Here is a 20,882-nt window from a genome sequence, read left to right on the forward strand (position 1 = left end):
ACCTGGAAATCAATGGCAAACTGGTGCAGTCTATGGGCCATCTGTGTACTATGTGATCTACGCATGAAACACTGCTAAGAAAGCAGACAGCTGCATTCTGCAATTAGCTGAAGTTTCAGAGTGGTCCTCAGATACAGTGCTAAGCAGACCATATGATAATATTCAATCTGGAGCTGATAAAAGCATAGACATTGTTGATATAGTCCAAGAAGACAGGCTGTGATGTCCTCACCAAGGACAGATGAGATGAAAAAAGCACCCTTAGCCATTTTTGCTACCCGGACACCAAAAAGCAGCTGGAAATCCAACAGGACCTTTGGACTGCGTATCTTGGCAACACAGGGCAGGGATATATCTTCAACTACAGGGGTGTCAACATCACATTTGCCATCTCAGCTGGTAGTTTTTCCTGTCCTACCATCATCTCTCTGTAACCTGGGTTGCCTCAATCAGCTACTTGTATTCCAAGCCCTGACTTCAGATAGCTACTGGGAAAGCCAAATAACTATAAAGTTTGGGTCCAATGAAACAGGAGTTGTAGAGCTGAGTATTTCAGCATTTTGATGGCAGTGTATCCCAAACAGTCATACTATCTGCCTCATTAGCATCGTGTGCAGTCCAGATAGAAAGAGTGATGAAATAACTCTTAGTAGTCCGTGTGTGTGTGTGTGTGTGCGCGCGCGTGCGCGCCAATTTGCATGTGTACTCTGGATTTTTGCATGGGGCGGGGGGTTGTATGTAGAAAAGCCATAATGTAAAAAGCGGTACCTTCTTACACTTACCCAACTGCTCTGCTCCCTGGTGAGTATTCAGTCATATTGGCTTACTTTGCTGACTAAAATTCAGTGTCTACTCCGCTTACTCCTAAGAACATCTAAAACCAACACAGCCCTGTGTTGGAAGTATTAGTAATAATTTGGAATTATTAATTATTATTATTAATTAATAATACAGAGTTATTACCACAATAATGATTTAACCATAAATTCCTTTATTAAGTCCAAAATCCAAATGATATTTTATACAATTGCTCTAAACTTGCGTAACAGCCTAAAGAATAAGCAGTCACTATACCCAATACAGTTTCAAAGTATTCATAAGCACATGATCAGTATTCTTACAAATAGGCCAAACCTAGGGGAAACCGTCTCATCCTGGCATTCTCCAGCATGATCAGGTAGGGTCTGACAAAGAACTCTCAAATTCATGCCTTTTTTTATACCCTTCAACAAACAAATGGTATCCTAGCCAATTTCTACTATATCCAACAACCGATTTGAGACGGTTCACCCTTATGTCCAGTCTTAATTCAGATATGGTTTACAACCACCTTTATCCCCAAGTCGTCTTCTTCCTGCTGACCAATAGCCTTTTCATTGCACCTAGGCTCACATAGGCCTTACTTTTAAAAATAGTATTCGGATGTGGGATGGGAAGGTCCACATTGACTCCTTCTATGATAGATTCTCTTTTCTTTTATTTCAAACCATCTGCAGTCACCCCAGTCGGTCAGAGGCCTTCCTTTTAGAAACTTCCCCTTATCTCATTAGTTATTCTTTGAACCAGACATCCTCCCTGCTTCATTCCTTTTGGCCTTATAACTTATTACTTTCAAGGCCTTTCTTTCACTTGCTAGTCTTTACAGCACCTATATTTCCTTAACCAAATTTAAGATAACTCTAATTCTTTAATTTCATATTTATTCTACACCCTGGGAGACTGATTCTGTCCTGGCACAGGCATAATCCCCAGGACTGTCAATTGATTTCCAATTGCAGAACTTTAATTGCTGATGATGCATGAACCAGAAAGAACTCAGTGTGACTTTCTGATCCCAAGCCAAGTTTGCAGGACTGGCAGTTATAAGAATTATCATTTTACTGGTAAACTAGGCACATTCTATTTGGAGTTAATGAGAGAAAGTGACAGGGAGAGAACTCCACAAGGCCATGCTTACAGTCACTTTTTATGGTAGAACCACACTTGAAGTGTCTCTTCACTTTAATTTAGTGCCCTTGACACACACCTCACATGGTTTTGTACCTTGGTAGGCCAAATCTGTTTCCAGTGTAACTACACTGAAATAATTTCAGTGGAGGTACTCCCAAGATAAAGTTGGCACTCTTTGTCCCAGAATTCTGATAACTTGGGGACTCTGCAGCCTCATGGAATTTCAGAGAGGGACCCTCCGTCACCTGTCAGTTCATCAGCATGGATTCCCCAGAATTGAAAATCATTAGAATTTCAGTTTTTCATTGTTTTGACCATGTCAGCCCTCTCTTCCCATCTTGCCAATGGCTTCTCTTTTTTCCATTGCATCAAACGTAAACCAATTGTCCTCACTTTCAAGGCCTTCACAGCCTATTGCCAGCCTACCTATCATTGTTTGTATGCTCTCAAAATGTCAGCTCCGAACTCCAGTTGGCTGGTGATGCCAGACTCCATTGCCCACTCATTAAATTGTCAAATAAGTGCCTTGTGCTTTCTCTTATACTGCTCCTCATGCTTGCGAGGAGCTCCCCATAAACATCGGCAAAACTGCCTTATCCTCCTTCAAATCCCTCATTAAAACTCTTTTGATGTAATGTCTACAAAAATTTGGCATTGTCTAGGTAGCTGGTGTGCTAAGACTATTGCCTATTATGCTGACCAATATTATCTGATTATGTTCTTGTGCTACGCCATCTGTCTGAATCCACTTGCTCTGTCTTTGTCTTATACTTAAATGGTAAGCAATGTGGGGCAGGGACGGTCTTTTTATTCTGTGTTTGTACAGCACCTAGCACAATGGAGTTCTGGTCCATGACCGGGGCTCTCTTCTAGTTGCCACAGTAATACAAACAACAATAATAATAATCTGAGATAGAATTGCTAAGTTTGAAGGGGTAGCCTAAAAACTGAATGCTGCCCTTGGGCATGAAAAGACTAAGGGCTAAATCCTCTGCTGGTGTAAATAGACAAAACACCATTAAAATACTGGAAACACAGAAAATTTGACCCCCAACTCGTAACAGAAATGCCCTGTAGCTAATACCAACTACTATAAGATGGCCCTGCTTGGGGTCTAGTATTCACGTAATAGAACATTTGAGTTAGATAGCCTCTATCAACTGCTTACAAAAAATAATAGAAACACATTGTTCAGAGCTATTAACCAAATGTGTGTTTTAAAATACACCCACACTTCCTTTTGCGTCTATAGAAGTGTTTTAAAGATAAGTGCTAATTAAGTAGCCCCCAAACAATCATATTTCTCTTTTTATTTCTCTTAAGTTAAATCCATTAGTAGATTAGGTTTTGCTAGCTCTGTTCTTGGATATTTGATCCTTTCAAGAAAATCAATGGGTGGCTTTTCAGTTAATTAGCATAATGTTAATAAAATGTATAATGTCGACAGGATTACCAAACCCCTATACTTTGTCTTACTAAGTGAACAGAAAAGGTCAATAAATACTTCTGAAGCACCAGCCGAGCGGCGAGAGGTCGGATGCAGGGTTACCATTGGTTTAAAAGAGCACCTGTCTCCAGTGCTGCTATAGTCCCGGAACCAACGCCTGTGCTAAACAGTAGTCAACAGAGCATACCCACTTCCAACGGCTTCTGCCGTTTTCCAAGGACCCGTCCTGTACAGAATATACATGCACGCTTCATGTCAGGAGCCATTGTCCTAGGTAACATGCAAGTAGTCAAGGACAAGGACTCAGCCACTCAGTGGTGCAGCAAAGATCAAGTCTAACGCAGCATCCTCCCCCCGCCACCTCCCCTTTCCTATTTTTTCCTCTTTCTTCTTCAAATCGAACCCACCATCTGCTGTGACAAGTGTTCTCATTCACCTTTTCCCTCTTATCTGCTCTCTTGCAGGGAAGTGCTCTGGAGGCTGACAGCCTAATCTTGCTGCTGATACTGCATTTCTGTATTCATCATTCCGCCCCTCGGGCTGCTGGTGCCGACACTGCTACCACCGCTGCTGAATCCATTCTTTTATCAGGAGGAAGCGGGGTGGGGTGGGGGGGGGGGAAGGAATCAGGATACGTACGCACCCAGACAAAAAAGAGAACATCAACACCGAATTGTGCGGCTACTGATGCAGAGTGAAAGAAAGGCTCTTCTGACTGCTTTTCTAAGAGAGGTTTTGTGTTGCTCGCTTTTATTACTGCCTATTTCGATTTCATGATCTTGTGCTGTCACTCTGCGTGTGGCCTCTTTCACTGTCATCTTTCTGTTGCAGTCCCATTGCGGCCGGGGCTCAGGAATATTGCACGAAAAGGGCTTGGAAGTATTTTTTGATTTTGCTTTAACTTGCATCCCTATGAACACTGTAATTCAAAAGGAACTTCCAGACCCAATTTTTGGGTTATCTTCTTTGCTGCTTTCCTATTTGAGACAGATAGGTGGGCGGAAAAAAGAAACCCTTTGCTGATCTTCCTCCATTGCCCATTTTCCTCAGAACTTGTGCAACTAGTGGTCATTTTTTATTAATGACATTGAAATCATTTGAATGTCTAGAGGATGAAGCTAAAACCTGTAATGGGCCATAATAAATCAAGGCAATAACCTGCAATGCAGTAGATCTTATAAATACTGTGGGTGAAGTTCTGCTCTCATTTATATCCAGGCAGTTCACACTGAACCCTTTGTGTCTGCCTGTGTATCAATGAGGATAGAATGATTTTTCTGGGCGGGATGGGGTGAAAGACAGAAGAAGGGATATAGGGCTTCTATCCGTACTTTTTTTGTTTTGTTGTCCAGATGGGACAATTTGCACTATTTCCTTTCCATTCTTTTCTACATGATTTTAAAGGCTGTGTCTGTCCACTATAACTGTTTGTCTGGCATGCTCTTATCCATGTCTAGCAATTGTATAGCGGGAAGGCAGAAGGAGCGTTAGTTCTACTCTCTTTTATTCTATTCTTTTCTGCTTCCTGTACTATCCTCATCACTGAAGTATCTGAGCACCTTTCAGAAGTGTCTTGAGTAAACTGATTAGTTCTCTCCCGCTTCCTGTCCCTAAGGAGAAACTGTGATTTTAAATATAATATATGATATGCACACTGTTTACATTAGGTTTATATCAGAAAAAGCAAGGCTGAAGTGTGCCTTGCACTTGGAATGGAAGGTGGTGAGATTTGTGGTTCCTGTACGTGTTCATTCCACAGTCTCAGACAGGTGCTATGAAAGCTCTGTCGCTCGCACGGATGAGCTTTACCCTTGTGCTGGACAGTTCCATTGTGCCTGAGGAGCAGAGCTGCCAACTGTGGTCCTTGTCCTGGAGCTTTCGATAACCTTTGCAATATGCCACACCCTTGAAGATAAGCCTGTAACCTTGAATTTTATGTGGTATCATTTGGGGTGGCCCAACAGTCCGTGTCACCCCCATTACTCTGTACTTAGCAGTAAGTCAGACAAGCCCTTATGTAGATTTGAACAATTTGAAAGGGGAGGAACTTTACAAGCTGTTGGATTCAGTGGATTCTCCAGATAAGAACCATAGCAATTCACGCAACAAGATATCCCTGGGATAATCATTGGGCCTATAAGCATAAAATCAACCTACTGAATCTCTTTGCAGGGCTTAACATCAACACCAGTGACTTCCCTTGAATTTTGCCTGTTTTTGCTTGGCCTGAGATTGTCTGTTTGTTTCACTTAACCTAGTGGAATCTTCTTGTTAGACTCCTGTGCTTTAGAGGCCCTCTTGTTTTGGGAAATGAAAACTCTCTGCTGTTCACAAACTCAGATTATTTGGTTATTCAGGGCTAGTGAAGACCGTGAGGAACTCCAGAGGGACCCAACAAAGCTAAGTGAATAGGTTACACAAGAACAGATGAAATTCAGGGAATAATTTGAATTACTCATACACACTACTGGGTTTTAACCATCAGGAAAAAGACATTATGGACAGCTCAATGAAAACCTCCGCTCACTCTGTGTAGTTAAAAAAAAAAAAAAGGCAAACAATGTTAGGATGGATAGAAAATAGTACTGAAAATATTTTAATAGTCATACAAATCTCTGGTGTCCTCAGTGTTCAGTTCACCACATTTCTAAAAAAGATCAGAATATGAAGAGGTCCAGAGATGGGTGATGAAAATTATTAGAGGCATAGAAAAGACTTCCATGTGAAGAGAGAGTGAAAAGGCCATGCCTTCTTGTTTAGAGAGGAGATGAACAACAGGGACATCAGCAGTATAAAATACAATGAATAGGTTAGACAAGGTAGATGGGGGCTCCTGTCTACTTTTTCTCATAATCCAAGGACAAGAGGATATTGAATGAAACTGAAGAGCAACCAATTGAAAACTGACAAAAGGAATACTTTTTACCCAACACATAATTCATGTATGGAGCTAATTTCCACATGGTGTCATTGAAGCCAAAAACTCAGTAGGTTTCAAAAAAGGGTCAGACATTTATATGGCTAACAACATTCACCATTACATTTGATAGGATAAATATATATAAGTCTATAAACACTTCTACTTCAAGGCATAACCCAACCACCCACTGCCTGGGTTAGGATGAAATTTTCCAAATGGGCATGTCATTTTATAACTGTTCACTACTGTTTTCCTTGTACCTTCTTCTGAAGATGGACCACTAGTTTGATTCATCATGGCAGTTCCTATGTTTCTGTGTTCTTCAACCTCAGTGGGCTCTGAGTAAACAAACCTTTATTAAAAGGTACATGGTGCTCTGTTCTGTAAATATATGTGAAAAGTATATCAATGTATCATTCTTATGCACTTGAAATGCACTTGCCGTGCACTTTACTTGCTAGAGCCATATTTTGCCACTGATCTCCATGTGGCACTCCCCATTAAAATTGATAATGAAGAACTCTGCATAAAAATCAGTGGTGGGACATTATTCTGTATTTAATTTGTACTTTTTGGGACCACTTTAAAGTACCTGAAGGATGTTCCTCTATAAAATAAGTAACAACATAAGTGCAATATCAAAATGCTGAGCAATACACTTTCTGGAAGTGAAGTGTATTGGAAAATATCTCCTTTTTCTTTCAGGCTGAAATTATGATAAAGTACCATAGCTTCATCACTATTACTGAAAACTATAGTGTGACTAAAACAGCAGTTCTATATAATACATATTACTCTCCAGTTCATATGTTTTGTTAGTTGCTGATGCTGGACCATGCAAAAGAAAATGGAGGGGAAGTAAGGAACGTGGCTGAGCTTTGTTTATTGTGGTTCATAAGGAAGCTAATTCAAGATCCAATACATTTATTTAAAAGTCTTTTGATCAAAGATACCTACTGTTGTAACAAGAAGTCTGTGTGTCTCACCATGTTTTGGTGGCATTTCCAGAAACACGTTGCCTTGGCATCAGTCTCCTTAATAAAACATACTACGAATATTGTTCTGTTGTACCTCTCTCTTCCTTTTGAATACACGGCATTAAAACTTTAATTTGTGGTTTTGGAAAAACAGCTTGGTTGGACTATTGTATTGACAATTGTAAGCCAATCTGGGGAAGTCTGAACCAAACCGGGTAGCTAATGCAGAGTTCTGCTGCTAGAATTCTGAAAGCAGGAAACAAATTCCATCACGTTTCACTATTCTTATTTATTTTGAACAGGCTGGTAAAGTGGAGGCTAACCTTTAGAGATCTGGTCCCATCCAAATCCAATAAGCCCCTCCTTCTTTGAATTTAAGTTTGTCTTAACATTTATAGCGTCAGCTCTTAGCAAAAATGAATGTTTACAAGCATATTTATACTGTGTATAATGGAGTCACAGCAGTAACTCCACAGCTGAGGTTGTAAGTCGCTTTCTATTCTAAGCCTGTTTTTGATATTCCTTATGTCCAGCTTCCTGGAAAAAACTCGTTTCTACCTGAAAATGTACAGCATGGTTGCTAGCAAACAAGGGTAGATTTGTTTTGGAAAGGTTGAAGTTGATTAGACAAAGCATTTCATAGGACTGGACTTTGTAAAATGAAGTGCAATTCATATTTGAGAAAGGTTCCCTGCATTTTCAATCCATTTCTGAAAAATGGCTTGTTCTAGAAACCTTAAAATTGTATTGTTCTTGAATATAAGATGAAATCTGGTACAAAGGACTTCAGAAACTAGGGTACGGTGGAGATGTTAGGACTTGTATCTTATTGACATTTGATGTTAAAAATACTCAGTCAGGTCCCAGCTGAATCTATAAATTTGGCCACAGGTCTGGCAGAGTTTAGAAGGTGAGCTGGTATACAGCTGTAGTGGTGGAAAATGTAAGCTCCATCAGCCAAACTCCTCCAGTTCAAAGATGTTTTAAACTGTGCTGGCATAGAAGATGGAATCAGAGTTCCATCAACTGAATTGGTTGGGTTCATCCTATCTTCTGGTGGCAGCAGGGTGGTCATGGGATCTAGTGACCTCTTTTCTGGGTCTCACCACAACAACTACGTTGACCTTCTATACACTCTCAGGCATTTTTGGTATTTAGGCACGCAATGAGTCATAGGGTGCTGTAACCTCAGATTAAAATTTTACAAGACTGGGAAATTTTACAAGCTTGGCCACATTTTCTGGATGATTAGATAGGAAAAGGGCTAGCAGTGTATTGGGCTGTCCAGTCCATCTGCCAGTTAGGTATGAATTGTGCTTTCTCTGTGGTAACTAGAGTAACTATAAAGTAAGTTAACTTGAAGTGTATGTAAATGGTTATAGTGATAAATATATCTGATATACAGGAAACAATGCTTTTTCACATGGGGGAAAAAGTACATCAAATGTTAGGCAAATCACAAATTTTAAGAAAAAAACTTATAGATTTCATCAAGGGGTATTGGAGATACCAACCATGAGAGCAAAGTTTAAAAGGTACAAAGTATGTCCACAGAGTATCCTGGATAGAAAAAAGCCTGGTTTGTTTATTTATTACTTATCTGAATCATAGTAGTGTGCCAATGTAGCAGAACAAATATGGCTTAATTGTGAGTTTTGAATTTTTAGGTTATCAGTTTTGACTAAAATAGTCAGAATTGTTGACACAAATTTGCCGGATTAATTCATTGAAAAAAAAAAACACATGAGTTATTTATCTGAGCCTTGATGTAGCATAAAATTAAAGTTATGCAATGATTCACTGATACAGGAAGTTTCCTGTTAAGTAATTATCTTCAACGAGGGGTCTGTCAATACTATCGGCTATCAATTGTCACTTTATATCAAGCATTATGCGTTCAGGGTACATGTATGTGTTAGATTTGCACTCTTCCTGGCTGGTGAAGGCCAGGAGGGATGTGCTTGGTCTATTTTGGGAGCTGATTGTAAGCCTCACTGTTAGGGAGGGCAAGATGCCAGCTTCTTTGAAAGCAGCAATTGTTAGACCCTTTCTCAATAAATCATTTCTTGCTGCTGACAAACTCACCAATTATCACTCTGTCTCTAATCTTCCTATTGTGGGCAGGCAACACCATCATATCTGGAGTCCTCCGGTCGCCCACAAACCCAGTCAGTCAGTTTGTTGTTTGGTCCGGGAATAGTACATAAGAACATAAGAATGGCCATACTGGGTCAGACCAAAGGTCCATCCAGCCCAGTATCCTGTCTTCCGACTGTGGCCAATGTCAGGCGCCCCAGAAGGAATGAACAGAACAGGCAATCATCAAGTGATCCATTCCTTGTCACCCATTCCCAGCTTCTGGCAAACAGAGGCTAGAGACACCATCCCTGTCCATCCTGGCTAATAGCCATTGATGGACCTATCCTTCATGAACTTATCTAGTTCTTTTTTGAACCCTGTTATAGTCTTGGCCTTCACAACATCCTCTGGCAAGGAGTTCCCCTGGTTGACCGTGTGTTGTGTGAAAAAATACTTTCTTTTTTTTGGTTTTAAATCTGCTGCCTATTAATTTCATTTGGTGGCCCCTAGTTCTCGTGTTATGAAGAGGAGTAAATAACACTTCCTTATTTACTCTCTCCACACCAGTCATGATTTTATAAACCTCTATCGTATCCCGTCTTAGTTGTCTCTTTTCCAAGCTGAAAAGTCCCAGTCTTATTAATCATTCCTCATATGGCAGCCTCTCCATACCCCTTATCATTTTTGTTGCCCTTTTCTGAACCTTTTCCAATTCCAATATAAAACAGCGATTTCACTGGCTGATGATCTCTTGTTGATGAAGATCCAGTGTCTATGTCGATTCATTTAGCCCTGTTGCTGTCTGTGGTAAGGTTGATCAACAGGCTTTGTTGGCCATCTTTTGTCTTGAGCAGAAATGTGCAAATTTTCCAACAAAGCAGAAAAGCTAACAAATTCAGGTTTTATTATGATCCCAAACTGGGGCAAGATTCCCCAAAACATATTCTATGAGTCATGACCCTTTTGGTGGGACTTGGTTGAGTTCTAAGTGAACCTGGTCACTAATTTGTGATTTTTGGGTAGCAATCATGAGAAACTGTGTGATTTTTGCAACATTCCAGCAATAAACCAGGCAAATATTGTTGGTTCTAGCTCATTTTTGCTTTGAGTTTTTGGTTCATTTTAATTAGCAAATGAAATTAATAGTGAAACTTAAGGGATACAAAACAATATGAATTAAAAATTAAACATTTTTCAGAACCCAAGCCCTTATGTTTAGTAATACCATTAATCTGTATATTTGATGCACAGATACCCTGGTAAGGGCACATTAGAAGTATAAATACATCTGAAACAATTAAATAAAATGATCTATATTTTTATATCTGTCATAGATGAAAAATTATGTATATGATGTGTGTAGTTTACCTAAGAACTGACATGGCTTCACTCACTGTTATATCTGAGACCCAGATCCTCCCATTATTTCAATTAATTATAGTCAATTAAAATATTAATTAATCTTCAAAACACCCCCTTCAAGGAGAAAATTATCATCACCACCCCAGTTTATGGCTAGGGACCAGATTATTTACTGATAACTGATTATTGTCTGTTAATGGTTTACACACATCGTACTCCACAGAGTGAAACAAGTTCACAAGATGTCTCGAAAAATCTAATGCTAGATTTGTGTATATATATTTTATTTTAGAAAAAATGTGTAAAATATCTCGTATCAAACCATCTTAAACATCTCCAGATGCTCACAGTCTAATAAAAGATCAATAGTAATTTACAGTCACTAAATTGCTTCAAAATCCGTAATTTTCAGACAGCAAAACACATATAATGTTTGAATTGGGATGGAAGTTGTTAACTCCTGTCTCCTGCCAAATCAAGGTATTTGGGGAGAGCCCATGCAGCAGCCACAAACAAAGCTGTGGAAACTCAGTGTTTTGAGGGTTTGTAGAACACCAGCCGCGGAAGAATTTTTTGATCCCATAAACAGCATTAACTACACTTTTTTAGAGAGATGCAAGTGAAGGAATGAAGGCTGAGACTTGCCACTTACATTCTGCTCCCACCTCATCTTCTCTCTCACACTTTTCCTTCGGTTGTCTCGTCAGACCCAGAGTAAGTAGCCTGAGCAGAACAGAGTCTCTTCTCCATGGTAGGATTACAGTGGGTTCTGTCACCACAGCACATGGTAACCTCACCAGGTTAGAGGAAAGATTTTTCGCACTGACAGACATGTGGATAAGACAGTTTCTACCCACCAAGTATCATGCAACTCATGTGACACACATCTGGCAGCGCTGTTACTCCTACAGACGTTTGCTTGGGCTGCAGGCACAATGCTGCACTCCCTCCCTCTCAGCTGCTGGGGCCTGCTGTAGTGCAGCCCTTCTTCCTTTCTCTCTGCTCCCCGAAATGGAGCCTCAGCATGTTGGGAAGAGAACAGTGTGAGAGGACAGAGGAAAGGGGTAGGGGAAGAGGCAGAATAGTGAGTGGTGCAGAAGGAAGGAAGCTGCTCTTCAGCAACTCTCGTAAGCTCTTCCCTATGCCCTCAGCCACTCTCCCAGCATGTGCCAAGCTCTCCCATTGGTCCAGTATTGCTCCAGGCTCTCTGCCACCCATGGCAACCCCTCTGCCAGACTCCTTCCCCACAATAATTTCCCGCCCCAGTGGCCCATGAGTACCTCCCACAATAGCCCTGGATCTCCCTGTTGTTGCAAGAATGCTCTATGTCTGTATACATGTAAATACTTAATAGAAAATTAAGGGGGCGTTCAAGAAAATACACACATTGGTTTTATGGGTTTTGTAGGACCAATTGTGCACTGCGAATGACTTCCTTTGTGCAGCTCTTTATAACAGGTCTTAACATTCTGGTTCCTCCAAAACCTTCTATGTATCTGCACTGTGTGGTGAGGAGGTTATCTCCCAAATATTGGCTCCCATGGCCCTGAAGGGGCAATTCTCTGCTCTGTTTACAGCAGATAATGTAATAGATGTAGACTTGGCCCAGGTGTAGTTGCTATGGAACCCAAGGTTATGTAGCTCCCATTTCTTCAGAGGCAGAAGACTCCAAAGCTTAGCATTAAGGTGTCACTGAATAGCCACCACGCAGCACTTAATTAATAAGCACATGGAGAGCTAAGGCAAGTTATAGGGCCCCACTTACCCCACTAGGAGCAGGAGGATGATAATGACAAGCTAGCAGTGGAGACTGCTGTTGATTAGTTGATTTCTTCTGCATTTTGCTTGATCAGGATCTGGCCTTGTGTAAATGCCTATGGAAGGAGAGGGAACAAGCATGCAGTGATGCTTACAATCAAGAAATGTCACACTTGAACTGAATAAAAATTGGCTTCTAGAAAAGCCATGGTTCCGGCATCAATGAATTTTATGTAAAATGGCCTTTGAAAAGTTCCAAACAACGTAGCTTTCAATCAAAGCTTAGTTCTGCGTACATCAAATTTATGTCTAACCTGCTAGGGAGGCAGGAAAGTTTGCTAGGCATGAAGCTGAGCCTATGCATAATGAGGTTTTCGACTGGCAGCATAACAACGGAAAGTTTGCATTATCCATATATTGTTTCCACTAATTTATGCAATGATACCAGTAAAATGTATCAGCTATAGCCATTTAAAGTGATGGCGACTGTGTTCAATAGTTTTATTTATGAGGTAATTTTTTATGGTGATATCTTTCTAAGGACACAAACAGTTCAGATTATGCAAATTTCCTCTTAAGAATATCTCCAAATGAAAAGTGAGAATTCCAGAGACAGAACAGAGGAATTTTACCATCAGGCCCAGAGCCTGTGTGACCAAGGGTGCTACATTTGTGAGGAGCTGGCTGGAGAAGCATCTTCAGAAGCATATTCTCAACATTGCAGGGTATGAGAGCTAGAAGCAAGCTCTCTGCTGGCCACTGGAAAAATTCTTGAGACTAATGAGGGATGGATGTTTCTCTATTAGTATGCAGAATGTACAAGGGTCTGGGGTTTTTTTGATACATCAACATATGAAAACAAATGAGTGGATGGATTTTTTTTATTATTGCAAGTTTCATACAGTTTGCAGCAAAGCAAAATACAGTTTTTGTAATATACTAAATAAATAAATTGTAGCAGGAATAGGTGCCACTTTAGTATTTCTAGAAATCTAAATAAATAATTTGCACTTCCAAAGCTTGTTCCATCTAAGGATACCAGAAGATAAATTACTTTGCAAAGATCTGTCTTTTTCTATAATATCCATCTAAACAATAAACAGTAAAACTTTATCTGGATGGTAACATCCAAGTAGACTTCATAGAGGTTCTTGCTCTTCACTCTTTTCAGATTCTAGGAAACTTTGCTTATATCTTCTAAATTTTTTGTTACTAACATTATTTATGTTTTAGTGTTATTTATATTAAACATTTTTCTGTTGAAAAGTGGTCTTTTTGAAAATGAAAATGAAAAATGTCCCCAATTTTGTTTTTCTAGTTTTCAGTTTTTGACTGAAGTCTTAAAAAAACCTTCCTTTCTTCCATTTTTGTTTTTTCCTTTCCCTCCACCTTTTTCTAGTAGCAAAACTGAACAAAGAAAACAAGCAGAAAGAAGAAAAAACAGGACAAAGTTGAAAAAAGTAAAAAAAACAAACAAAAACAAACAAACCACCAAAGTACAAATTTTTAAAACAATTTTCATGCAAAAAGGTTTTGAAAAGGAACAATGATTTTGAGAATATTTGCAAAAAGATTGTTGCCATTTTCTGACCAGTTCTACGAATAAGAATAATTGCTTATATAAGAGCAGTCATGCTGTGGCTTCAGTTGTTGATATAATCAGTGGAAGTTCTTGTTTTAAGGTTTAAGGTGCTGGTATAATGTGGTTGTTTAGTAACTTTATGAAATGTCCTGTTAAATATGACATAAAACTCGATAGGTTCCTAGATGTAGGAACAGCAGTGATGTCTGCATATTTGATTTAATTTTAGCCCATCGGTAAGATTTAGTGCAGAGCATAGAAATCTAATCTGATTCCATCATATGTACATCCCAGATTTTGGGTATCCGTTAGTCTGCTGTAGGTGTGTAATGGCTACAGACTAAACCATCCAACAGTAAGAATTTTATTAAGCTGTAAATTATATTCTAGGGAAGTGTGTGTTTCACTACATGTCCTATACAGCTCAAATTACAGAGAGGAAAAAGGATAAATTACTTGCTTGAGAAAACTGTAAATTTGGAGAAGTGCAAAGTCACCACGGATTGTATTATTAGTAATAAAGGTGTTCCTAGCAGAAATAAACTGATCCATTGACAGTAGGGAGATTTCACTGTACATAGTGTCATGGATTTACGGATACTGCAGATGTGTATGCATGTGTATAGTTAATGTGTGATGATATGTGTGTGATATTTTATATATATATATATATATATATATATATATATATATATATATATATATATATACACACACACACACACACACACACACACACACACACACACGTATATATGAGAAACCTTGTTTCCATTCTTTTGTTTGACAGACACAGATGCCAGCATTTGAATGTTCATTGCTGGTTCTGTTTGATATTTTACTAGAGTATTAGCAAAATAATCAGTCATACTTATTGATTAAAACACAATGTCAAACTATAACTTTTCCCATGTCTCCCCTCATCCTTAGGTTTAAACTTCTAGTTTACTCTGGTCCTTAACAGTATGGCTTGCTTAATTCTGGACATACTCCTTATAATTCTGTATATTAGAAATGATCACTGTCATTCTTAGATGGATTCTTTGCGGTCTTTACTGTGACAACACTTTTTGAGCTACCTGCTACCAAGCTTATATCACCTCTTCTCCACCCATCCACTAAAAAAATGCTCTGGTGTATAGATCTTACAGTTTGCAAACCACAAGGAAAACCCTCAGCTTCACTGTACTAATGCTACAGATATTAATTTGATATAATGGAATTCTATAGGTTTGTCAGCTGTCTAAATGATTTTCACTTTTTATTTTGCTAGAATTTTGTATAAAATTGAATCATTAAGTGTCAACCGGCAGTCTGAAATAAATTATGCTCTTAAAAATATAGAGCAGAGCAGTAACATGAATACACACACACACAAAATAAAAAAGTCCTTACAAAGGCTTACATGAAGTCAGGTGTGTTACGGAGGTTTTAAAAAACCCCATAGTCTTCATTTGTAAAATGGAGGTCAGGATGCCATTTAACTAAGTGTGTTGTGCATTCCATGGTCAGAGAGAGAAAAACATAAAAGCAATAATGTATATCAAAAGAGGGGGGAGGGGAAACGTTTTTTCCTCCTCCCGCTTGCAACTTCCATCGAGCTACCTGAGAAGTGATATGAGAAGGGCATTTTGGAATAAAGACATTGCTCTGACAGCAAATACAAATGAAATAAAATTGGCCTAAGGCTTTGATGCCAGAACCTGACTGGAGAGCTGAGACTTGGCAATGCTCTAGTTTAATACGCCAGAGAAATAGAACTAGAATCATTTGCAATGCAGTAAGATGAAAAGATGAAAGAGGCAAGTATAACAAACCTAGAGATTAAAATAGACTTTTCAGGCTATATAAATTCTCTTTTTGCACCAAAGTTGACCCATAAACATAACACGTGAACGAAGGCTCTGTTATTAGCATTTTCTAGAAAATTTGCCTCTTAACCCTTTTCCCCTCTCTTGAAACAAAAATTTCAAATCCTGTGTGATACTATAATGGGGACTTGATCCTGGGGTGCTGAATGTCTTTCATAGCTCCTGAGTGATGTCCTCTGGCTGAAACTTCTGTGTTAATGGACTCTGGAGATAACAGCAAACAGCCATGTTTGGTGTCATTCACAGTTTCAACATGTTAAACTCTCTTGGGAGGATAAGCAGGGATGAGATGGGATATTATTGTGCTGGAAGGGATTAATGGGTGCCAACCACCAGTTTTTTGATCTATAGATCATCGCAAAGATGCTGAAAGCTTTTGCTCTGCTAATCAGATGATGAGAGGCTTCAAGGAGGGAGGGATAGCTCAGTGATTTGAGCATTGGCCTGCTAAATCCAGGATTGAGAGTTCAATCCTTGAGGGGGCCATTTAGGGATCTGGGGCAAAAATTGGGGATTGGTCCTGCTTTGAGCAGGGGGTTGGACTAGATAACCTCCTGAGGTCCCTTCCAACCCTGATATTCTATGTCTCCCATTTTTCCCCTTTCAGATTTACTGATTTTCCCCCAAATCATTAGGGTTCTGCCCATTATTGCCTACAACATTCCCTGACATTTTGGAATTGATCAGATATAGTATTAAAAATTATTGCATTACAGACAGAAATTCTGCTGAGTTGAGTGCAAAGCCTGTGTAAGCTCTGCCAAGAAAAACAACATAAGGAGCTGCTAAAACATTCTCCTACACGCTCACTAAAAAACCTCTCACCTCTCCACTGCACATACATGCCCCTTCTAGTCCTAACGTTTTAAACTTAGATTGTAAACTCTTGGGGATAGGAACCATCTTTTTCTTGTTTGTGCAGCACCTGGCACAATAGGGACAACGCCAATGAATGTTACTCTTATGTGCTACCACAATGCAAATAACAAATAGTGACTGGTTTAAAGAGAGATTTGGTTTAGGTGAGGATGTGTGTACTATTTCTCTTTCATAGGCTAATGATAAAGACAGTACTTACTGTTTTTTTTTTCAGGCTTATATGGCTTAAATATGACTTCAGCTTGAAGTTAAAAAAACAAAACAAAAAAAAGTATTTTAGTGAGTACTGAATTTATATATTTTATACTTTTTGTCATCTGAAGAGAAAAATATGAAATTACTGAAGTGTAACCAGTTATCAGCTATTATTTATATATTTCACCCTAGATTTCCCCTTTTTCTATTTAAATTCTTTTAGTGCCTATACCAAGTCATTCCAGCTGCTTGGGCATATATAAAGCAATGAGTTTCAAACAATTTCTTTTTCCATGGAAGAAAAAAATATATATATAAGCCCTCACCTTCCAGGACCATCTTTCTAGTCCCTTTGACAAACACTAACATTTTACTTCAAAATTGTGTGGCTTTTGCATAAAACACTACCTACTGAACAGAACATTTCTAAAGTGCTTTTCCATGAAGAAGAAATAGAGGAAGATATAAACAGCACATTTTTAAAGCAGTAATCCAAGTTCATAAACTCTTTCCTCAGTACTACGGAGTTCACATGACTTCAGTTGCCTTTGAGACAGGGCTTTATAACATTCCAGATCCCACAATGCTATGCAACACATGAATATAAAGGAAAAAAAAGCGTGCTTTGTTTTTATAAAAGAGAGAAGTCTCCCCTAACCCATCCTCCAAATTCCTATTGATAGGAAGGAATGTTTAAATAACAATAATATAGACAAATAATATCCTTGTTTTGTTGCAAAGTTAGCTGAGCACACTCCAGCTGTTTGCTCTTAGAAATAGGCTCTTCAGACCATTTGGCTCCTAATTAGTGCATGGGAAGGTGGATTGGTTTTTTTGGTTAGGTAGCTCACTAGAACCAAATCTGTATTCCTTTCTAAAGAAAAGCCTATCTGTTTCTCTAGAGTTATAGTCCTTTCTGTTGCAGGACTTTGCCAGGCTTTTAAAGTTCCTGCTGATATTGCCCCATAGGGATACTGTTCAGGGGGCCCGAGTCATCTTGGGGACTGCTGTGACATGTTAACGTTGTCCTTTAGAAGTTTTAATATGAGCACACAGTCTCTGATCAGTTACCTGCACTTCTCTCATTTCCAGGAGGCTCATTTAAAAGGCAGTACGAATGAAGCAGCACGTTGGGAGCCTAAGACATGGCTCTGTTGGGTAAAACACAATTCAGGGGATTGAGTCTGGCATAAGATTTTGCCTTTAACTCATTACTTCACATCTGGCTCAGGCTAGTGATAACCAAGACTTGCTACCTTCTGATGCCTCTACAGCAGACTATGTGAAAGGAGATAGTGGTCTCAGTCCAGCTCCATGGGCAGTTATCCACATAAGAAAAACTATCCTTATAGGTAGCACTAATTGTTTCAACAGAGAAGCCAGGCAACAAATGGGAGTTAAACAATCTTTTTAGCCTGTGTCACAACATTGTGGAGACATGTTGGTGGGGAAAGCTACACTTCACAAGCAATTCATGTATGGGTTATAACGTGCTGGGTTTTTTTAGAGTAGCCTGTTGTATAAAGTAGCTCCACTGATCTGCATCCTACCTCTCATCCTTGATACAGGACTTTGATGAGGTGTGGAAGAAGGAAAAAATTGCAGAGCAGGTCACTGAGTTAAGAGCTCTGGCTGCTGCTTTGTGACATTTTGGGGTTCAACCCAGACCAGCAAGGGGTTTTGTCACAGCCTGCCCTGAAACTCTGGGTGCCTTAAATGCTATGCTGCTGTGATTCACAGCTGGGATACTAACAGCCAACAGACAGGTTTCCACCACTGAGTATGGAGAATGACCCTAACAGCACCTCCCTAGTCCTGAATTTTCCCCAAACTGTCTCCCTGCAGTGTCCAGCCCTCTTCTGGAATACTCCAACGTTATTACATTTGCTGCTCCTTTAAAGAGATAGAAACAGCAGCTTGTTATCTTGACTGGTGTTAACAATAACTTCAATTCAGTCAAAGCACTAGGTTGGTTTAGATAAAAAGTAAGACATTTATTCAATCAAAAAGAGAGAGGGTTTATGCGAGTTAAAGTATAAGGGATAAAGACAGAAAGGATTACAAACATACAAAAGTAAAAGTGTGCTTTCTAATGGCTAAGAGCTAATTTAACAAGCTATACTCTTTGTACAAGGTAGTTTTCTCTCCAATCTTCCTTTTCCAGCAATGACTGACTAACTCTTAGTCAGGGTCCCCACAGAGTCCCAGGCTCTGGTCTGCCTTGTCTCCTCATGTGAAGGATCACTTAGGGGTTTTCTGCCTCTCTCTTTATAATCAAACCATTGAAAAGTATCTCTCTCAAAGTTCATTGACCATGCTTCAAGAAGCAGGAAGGCTTCCTGGGGGTGCAGTTTCCTTTCCTCTTCGAGATTGCAAAGTGATCACTTTTCCCTCACTTGCTTTTCTGAGGACTTTGTTTGCCTGTCATACAAATATGCTTTTCTTTGGCCACACCTTGCTCAATTTACATGAAAGACACATCCAAGCAGGCAGAACTGCATTTCTTTGTCTGGAAAAACCCTGTTTATCCACTCCCCTGACATGGCTGGTTCAAACAATTTTAGTCATAATTCCAGCACATCTGTATAATCCTTTGTGGGTTGACTGTAGATACATCATGCAAGAATACTAATTAGTTAGTAGTTTTTAGTTTTCCAATGATATATTGCATTGGTGAGGATATATACCTTTTGGATATATATTATGACAACCATGTGTTAGGTGTAGTGAGTATGTCAGGCCTGACAAGAGTTGCTGACACAGAGTAATGAACCACCAATGGGTCTCTGTGTCATACGGTTATTGGGCAAAAATACAGAGGATCAGCATAGTAGTGGGGAGGAAAAGAGGTGGATGAGCTGTGCATTTTATTTCTTTGTTTTTCTTCAGAAATATCACTGACACCTTTACATAGTACAGAAAAGGGCTAGGGACCTTGTTTTTTAACTGAACGTTTAGGACTCTATCCAGTCATTTGCCATGCTTTAGAAACCAACAGATCATCCTAATTAACCAGCATTAGCATCTCCAATATGTCCTTTTCCTCCTGGCTGGAGGGACTAATTTATGAGAAAAGATTAAAAAAATTAAATATAGAAAGCTTAACTAAGTGAAGACTTCAGAGGAACAAAATAAAGGCCTACAAATATGTGAAGGGTGTAAACTCCAGAGGGAGGTGAATTATTTAAGGTAATGCGAGGGGTTTTAACAAAGACTAATGAGATGAAATTAAGAATAGTAAAATTTAGGCTGAATATAAAAGGGAAATCTTCTTGACAGTAAGATCTATTAGGTTGTGGGAAGAGTCTCCCAAGGGAAGTGATGGAAGACCCATCATTTGGTACATTTACAGCTAGGCTTGACAAAATATTAATAAATATACTATAGGGAACAATTGGTAGGGAAAAGGACAAGATTACTTTAATAGGTATTTTCTATTTCCTAATAATTCCAGTGTTACATTTCTGTGTATTAAAATAACCCATCAACCCACACTTACATTTGCTGCATCTTTGGTTAAATGTATCCCCCAAAACTTTAAGACCCTGTTCCTGTAGGGAGATTCATGTGAAGAGCCCCCCCGTGCCTTTATGAAGTCCCAGTAAATGTAATGAGGCTCTGCAGGTGGAATCAGCTTGCTGTATCAGGGCTTAAATTACCTTCTTTGCACAGGGTGTTCTCTCTTGCTTCAGGGTGTGGTCTTTTTATGTGTACTGAGATATGAAATCTTCCCCTCTCCTCCCCTATTTACCATCATTTTTCCTCTTGTTATACATAAAGCTAAAGAAATCCTAGGATGACTCCTCTGTATTGAAAATGCTCCAGCATCATTTGTGCTGTCAGCATTGAACTTCACACCCAC

The 20,882-nt window shown here is 39.3% G+C and overlaps 1 long non-coding RNA gene across 2 annotated transcripts; it reads right to left on the reverse strand.

The window, feature by feature from the left end:
- Positions 1–5,618: 5,618 nt before the first annotated feature.
- Positions 5,619–20,596, reverse strand: LOC122464270. Of its 2 annotated transcripts, none has more exons than XR_006288216.1 (4): positions 20,520–20,596; positions 12,501–12,609; positions 11,388–11,504; positions 5,619–6,698 (listed from the first exon to the last, which is right to left on the reverse strand). It is a non-coding gene; the product is annotated as an uncharacterized LOC122464270 (long non-coding RNA). The 2 variants fall into 2 exon arrangements; XR_006288217.1 differs by having other exon boundaries at positions 11,388–11,527.
- Positions 20,597–20,882: the final 286 nt, after the last annotated feature.

Source organism: Chelonia mydas, chromosome 2 (genome assembly GCF_015237465.2).
Source record: "Chelonia mydas isolate rCheMyd1 chromosome 2, rCheMyd1.pri.v2, whole genome shotgun sequence".
Classification (NCBI taxonomy): Eukaryota; Metazoa; Chordata; order Testudines; family Cheloniidae; genus Chelonia; species Chelonia mydas.